The following is a 7,429-nucleotide window of genomic DNA, read 5'->3' on the forward strand; positions in this document are numbered from 1 at the left end:
GGGTAAGAAGAAAAATTATCATCACTATAACTTCCAAAGACCTACCCAACAAGTTGCAAGTGTAAACTTCACTAAACCTTTCCCTGCCAACCAGCAAAACCAACCAAATGACCAACAAAATAACCAGATTGTTAATCCTCCGAGAAGGAATTTTCAAAGAACCCAAGAACGGTTGCCACCATTACCACTTCCCTTAGGAGAAATGTATTCGAAGTTGTTGAGTATTGGGCAGGTGGCCCCTGTTCCCTTAACCCCACTACAACCTCCATACCCAAATTAGTATAAGCCTGATATGACATGTGAATATCATGCTGGCATTGCTGGGCATAACATTGAAAGTTGTAATGAATTCAAAAACAAGCTCCTTCAATTGATAAAAGCTGGATGGATAACTTTTGATGATGCACCGAATGTGAATTCCAACCCTTTACCCAATCATGCTACAAGCAGTAGAGGGGTGAATGTTGTAGGAGTAGAGGGTAAGAAGGAAAGAACTTTGAAGGTTTCCATGGAAAAATTGTATGGTATGATGGTACAGTCTGGATATTTATCCGAGTTTGAGCCAGTAATGAATGGAAATAATTACTGTAAGTTTCATGCCAAGGTGGGACATCACATTGATGATTGTGAAGAATTTCACCAAAAAGTGAAAAGGATGCTGATTTTCAGCATGATACGGATAGAAAGTGAAGAAGAAAGCAGTGAAGTGGGGATGATAGGTGGCCAGGAGAAAAAAAGGGAGGTTTGTAGACTCCAACCAACTGTAGGTGGTCCGCCAAAACTAATCCTAATCAAGCCTGTATGTACCAATAATGGAAGTTATGATGCAATGCCTTACAATTATGGGTATGCTTTCAACATTAAAAATCCTACTCCTATCTTCCATACTGAAATCGGTGGTTTAACTCGAAGTGGTCGGTGTTTTACACTAGAAGAATTAGAGAGGTAGAGAAAAGCTAAAGGAAAAGAAACAGTTGAGGCTTTTAAAGATATGGAAGTGAACAAACCTATAAGTGAAGAGGAGTCTAATGAATTTCTGAAGTTGATGACGCATAGTGAGTATAGTGTGGTAGATCAGTTGAAGAAAACTCCTACTAGAATCTCTTTAATGTCACTTATCTTGAGTTCTGAGTTACACCGTAAAGCATTGCAAAAGGTGTTGAATGAAGCATATGTGCTACAGGATATTACTCAGGATACAATGGAGCATTTGATGGGAAGAATTCAAGCCTCCAATTACTTATATTTCACTGAAGATGAGCTAGACCCGGAAGGGACTGGGCATAACAAGCCCTTGTATATCACTGTGAAATATAAGGACTATCTGATCGGCAAAGTGCTTGTGGATAATGGTTCAGCTTTGAATGTGCTACCAAGGTATATGCTAGATGAGATGCCAATTGATGCTACTCATATGAGGCCAAGTACTATGACGGCTAGAGCATATGATGGTTCCCCTAGACAGGTGATAGGTACCATTGATATTGAATTGTTTATAGGGCCTCAGATGTTTTTGATAACCCTACAAGTGATGGATATCCATCCTTCATATAGCATGTTATTAGGAAGGCCATGGATACACGCCTCTAGGGCTGTGACATCATCTCTACACCAATGCCTGAAGTACATCATCAATGGTACTTTAGTGAAAGTTAAGGCAGAAGAAACCTTGTCCATGATAAGGAATGTGGCGGTCCCTTATATTGAAGCAGAAGATTGCAAAGATGGAAATCTCCATGCCTTCGAGATTGTGAACACCGAATGGGTACCGGAGAATACGGTGTTGAGAAAACCAGTTATTTCTGGTACTGCTAGAATGATAGCTAAATGCTTTTAAAAACATGGGCTACCATTCCAGAATGATCTAATTGCTGGAAATCATAAAAGAGTCAACATGATGAAAATTAAGGTCGTTGATCAGAGGTTTGGGCTTGGCTTCAAGCCTAAGAAAGATGATCATAAGAGAGCTGCTAGGATAAAGCGAGAGAGAAGGTTGGCCAGAATAGAAGGAAGAAAGCCAGAGGAAGAAGACATTGTAATCCCACCTATCCATGTTTCTTTTCCAAAGTCAGCATATGTGATGAAACCTGAAAACATGATGGAAGTCTTGGGACAAAAACTTGCTATCATGGATATCAACAATGTAGAAGAAGGTAAAGAGAAAGGCTGGAACTGTGATGATGAGCCATGAACAACAAAAGAAGATGAATTGTTACCATAGTTAACTGTCCATGCTCTAGAAGAAGCTCCAACCAACGCCTTTGTGCGAAAGCTTTCAGTTGAAGAAGTATTCCAGAATTGGGAGATTGAAGAAGCCCCAATTGTTTTTAAGAAGTAATGATTAAGTGTCTACTTATATTTGCTTTTATGTGCTTTGCATTGTAGTTTGCTTTATGTTCTTATACCTAGTTGGAAATCTTGGTTCAAGATGACAACATAAGGTCTTTTCATAATTGTTGAGCCAACTTTTAAAATAATATTGAGAACAAGCATTTTCATTAGTATTTGTTGAATTCCTTTTGTTTTTTTCGGCTACAAGATATGCATTCACACTAAAAAACACCTTCCGCTTTCAGGAATTCTGAAAGTGAATCCTCCATAAATCCACAAACATATTGCATTGAAAATGAATGGCCAAACTTTGATAAGGATGAGATTGCAATGGATGAAGAGTTTGCTAGACGGGTAGAACAGTCGGAGCATGCTTGGAAACCTGCGAAGGAAGAACTAGAGGTGATAAATGTAGGCACTGAGCAAGATAAAAGAGAGTTAAAGATTGGAACTCTGATCACTACAGAAGAAAGATGCAGTTTAACCTCATTACTACAAGAGTATATCGATGTGTTTGCCTGGTCTTATACAGATATGCCTAGTTTAGACATTGATATTGTAGTACACAGATTGCCTTTGATAGAAGGATGTAAACCCGTTAAGCAGAAATTAAGAAGAACTCACCCAGATATTGTGCTCAAGGTCAAGGCAGAGATAGAGAAGCAGTGGGATGCCAGTTTTCTAGAAGTTATTAAATACCCTCAATGGGTATCTAATATAGTGGTGGTACCAAAAAAGGATAACAAAATCAGAGTATGTGTAGATTTCAGGGATCTAAACAAAGCCAGTCCGAAGGATGATTTTCCTTTGCCTCACATAGATGTCCTGGTAGACAATGCTACTAGGAGTTCAACTTACTCCTTCATGGATGGATTCTCCGGTTATAACTAGATTAAAATGGCTGAAGAAGATAAAGAGAAGACCACTTTTGTCACACCATGGGGAACATTTTGCTACAAAGTGATGCCATTCGGGTTGAAGAATGTTGGAGCCACATATCAAAGGGCAATGGTGACAGTTTTCCATGATATGATACATAAAGAGATTGAAGTGTATGTGGATGATATGATTGCCAAGTCTAAGAATGAAGAAGATCATGTTCAGGTTCTAAGAAAATTATTTGAAAGACTAAGAAAGTATCAGTTGAAGCTGAATCCTTCAAAATGCTCATTTGGGGTAAAGTCTGGAAAGTTGCTAGGATTTGTGATAAGCAATAAAGGAATAGAGGTCGATCCTGATAAAGTGAAAGCAATTCAGGCTATGACAGTTCCTAAGATTGAGAAAGAAGTAAGAGGTTTCTTAGGACGTTTGAATTACATTGCTCAATTCATATCTCAATTAACAGCAACATGTGAGCCAATTTTTCGATTACTTCGAAAAAAGAACCCTGGTACATGGGACAAAGATTGTCAAGAGGCTTTTGATAAAATAAAGCAATACTTACAGAATCCACCTTTGCTCGTGGCCCCTGTGCCTGGAAGACCTTTGATCTTGTATTTGACAGTAACTAAGGTAGCAATGGGTTATGTGTTGGGACAACATGATGAGTCTGGAAGAAAGGAGCAAGCTATCTATTATCTGAGTAAGAAGTTTACAGATTGTGAATCCAGATATACTATGACTGAGAAGCTATGTTGTGCTCTTGTATGGAGTACGAAGCGTCTTCGACAATATATGTTGTATTATACCACTTGGTTGATCTCAAAAATGGATCCTCTTAAACACATCTTTGAGAAACCCTACTTGTCAAGCCGAATAGCAAGATGGCAAGTGATGTTGGCTGAGTATGACATTGTATACAAGACAAGAAAATCTGTAAAAGGAAGTGTAATTGCTGATCATCTAGCAGATAATGCTATCAATGACTTTGAGCCTTTGAAATTTGACTTCTCGGATGAGGATGTGTTGATAGTAGAAGAAGACAAAGAAAATAATGATTGGTGGATCATGTATTTTGATGGGGCAGTGAATGTTTCTGGTAATGGAGTAGAGTTGTGATAATCTCACCTGACAAGAAGCAATATCCCGTCTCAATCAAACTACAATTTGAATGCACTAACAATACTGCTGAATATGAGGCTTGTATCCTTGGATTAGAAGCTGCTTTGGAGATGAAAATAAAGAAGCTTGATGTCTATGGGGATTCAATGTTAATAATCTGTCAAGTGAAAGGTGAATAGCAGACCAAGGAAGAAAAACTGATACCATATCAATAATATCTCTCAAAACTGACTGAGGGCTTTGATGAGATAGATTTTACCCACATGGGAAGAGACAAAAACCAGTTTGTTGATGCTTTGGCAACCTTAGCTTCTATGGCCAAAATTGATTACAGAGTCAGGGTACAACCAATATGCATTGAGATTAGAAATTTTCCAGCTCATTGTTGTTCAATTGAAGGAGAAATAGATGGGAACCCATGGTTTTATGACATCAAGCAGTTTATCCAATATCAAGAGTATCCCTTGGGGGCATCCAAAATAGATATGAAGACCTTGAGAAGGTTAGCTCTGGAATTTTACTTGGATGGAGAAATTCTGTACAAAAGGTCATTCAATGGGACTTTACTAAGATGTCTAGATGAAATCAAAGCTAAGGTAGCATTGCAAGAAATTGATGAAGGAATTTGTGCAACTCATGCAAGTGGGCATATGATGGCTAGACAATTACAACGATCTGGGTATTTCTGGATGACCATGAAGAAAGATTGCATCGATTATGTCAGGAAATGTCATAAATGTCAAGTGTATAGTGATAAGATAAATGCACCTCCAGCTCCTCTATTTAATATAACATCACCATGGCCATTTGCAATATGGGGAATAGATGTGATTGGGCCAATCAACCCAAAGGCCAACAATAAGCATCAATTTATCTTAGTAACCATTGATTACTTCACAAAGTGGGTGGAGGCCAGCTCTTATGCCCATGTAACTCAAAAGGTGGTCAAGAGTTTTATTGAGAAAGATTTGATCTGTCGGTATGGTTCACCTGAGAAGATAGTGACCGACAATGCCCAGAATTCTAATGGAAAAATGATCACAGAATTGTGCGTGAAGTGAAAAATTAAACATTCAAACTCATCTCCCTACAGACCAAAGATGAATGGTGCTGTCGAAGCTGCAAACAAGAATATCAAGAAGATTATCCAGAAGATGGTAGTCACTTACAAGGATTGGCATGAGATGCTTCCCTTTGCTCTACACGCATATCACATAGCAGTAAGAACATCTACTGGAGCTACACCTTATTCACTCGTATTTGGGATGGAGGCAGTGATGCCTTTAGAAGTAGAAATTCCATCTTTGAGAGTACTAATAGAATCTGAACTAGAAGAAGCTGAATGGGCTAAAGTTAGATATAAGCAGCTAAACATGATAAGTGAGAAGAGGTTGGCTGCAATTTGTCATCACCAGCTATACCAAAGAAGGATGGCCAAAGCATATGACCGGAAAGTCTGACCAAGAGAATTCAAGGAAGGGGATCTTGTACTCAAAAAAATCTTACCACTACCAAGTGAAGACCGAAGCAAGTGGGCACCAAACTATGAAGGCCCATATGTAGTGAAGAAAGCATTCTCCGGAGGGGCTCTATTGTTAACTAGGATGGATGGAGATGATTTATCTAGGCCCGTGAACTCTGATTCTGTGAAAAAGTATTATGTATGATGTATTTCATCCAATCAAAATCAAATGAAATGAAGTTTTGGCCAGGAAATTCTCTTTACATATACCTGACACGACTAAAAGGTTGAGATAAAAATGCACTTTTAAGTACTAATCAATACCTCACCAAAAAGCCCATGCATGATCTCAATGGCTCAACAATTTGATCTTTCAAATGTTTTTTTTTTACAAGAGAACCCATTCTTCTTAAATGAGGTTTTAAAAGAATTGATTTTGTTTATGATTTCAATGAAATAAATCAATGATTTGTTTAGGATAATGTTCAAAGCAATTCTCTTAAAAGAGATGACCATACAAGTCAAAAACACGCAATTGGAACAACTATCGCTTAAATTCTGTCTTGGACTTACATTTTATCAGCATGAATAATGGTTGGTAGTACATTAGTTTGTCATGGACTCGCAAAACATGGTATCTTATAAATCCAAAACATTACGCTGGATGTGGACAAAGTTTATTGGTTTTAACCGATCCTACTTGAAATGAAGAAAGGCCATCTTTGATATTCCTTTCACTTTCTTTTAAAATTATCCTTTGCAATCCCAATTTGAGCCGAGTCTATTTAAAGTTTTTTTCTTTCATAAGGACCTTAACTAAGATCACACCCTACATTGGGGGCAAAACGAAAGAAATGATCATGGAAATTATCTTGAAGACATGTGAGCTTATGAAGTCTAACAACAAGGAATTCAAACAAAAAAATTCCAAATAATTGAGAGAATTCCCAACAAATAGAAAAAAATTCCTAATTGGGAATATTTAGTATCATTTTGTTGTCAAGATAGAAAAAAAATTAAGATAAGATAATAGTGATTTATAGTTTTCAAATGCTTAAACACTTTCTTTGAGCTTATGAAATCCTCTTTCTTTTACAGCCTTGAGCCATAAATACATTACATGCCTTTAAAGTCCTTTCTAATCAAGAAAGCAACCTGAATTAATAAATAGCGTTCCCAAAATATAAGAGACTTTTTTTCATAAAGAGTCATGATGTAGCAAATAATTATTCATTATTATTCATGCTGATAAAAGGAGTGTTTCTAAAAATAAAAGGCAATTGTTCCTTTTCCCTCAAAATACATTCAAGCAATCGCTTGAACACTTTGAAAACCAAAGCAAAAGGTCATCTCATCACTTACCTTTATTTGAGATTACTGTTACTAAGAGATTTAATACAAATCCTTAGAGTTTCTTAAACATTGTTATAAACAGACATTGAGTTTCAGTTTTCAAAAACAAAAGAGATCTTTTGAAAAATCATTTTTGAAAAAATGGTTTTCTATGTGAAGAAGACAGATATATGACACACCAAGAGGCAATGTTAGAAAATCAGAGATTCTAACGACAACAAGAGCAAATGAGGAAATGAAAAGAGACAGTTACTTCTTCCAAGGGTAGAGAAGCAATCACAA

The 7,429-nt window shown here is 37.1% G+C and overlaps 1 pseudogene; it reads left to right on the forward strand.

The window, feature by feature from the left end:
* Positions 1–991: 991 nt before the first annotated feature.
* On the forward strand, positions 992–4,874 carry LOC105114228 (uncharacterized; annotated as a pseudogene).
* The last annotated feature ends 2,555 nt before the right edge of the window (positions 4,875–7,429 follow it).

The sequence above is a fragment of the Populus euphratica genome, unplaced genomic scaffold, assembly GCF_000495115.2.
Source record: "Populus euphratica unplaced genomic scaffold, PopEup_1.0 scaffold628.1, whole genome shotgun sequence".
NCBI lineage: Eukaryota > Viridiplantae > Streptophyta > Magnoliopsida > Malpighiales > Salicaceae > Populus > Populus euphratica.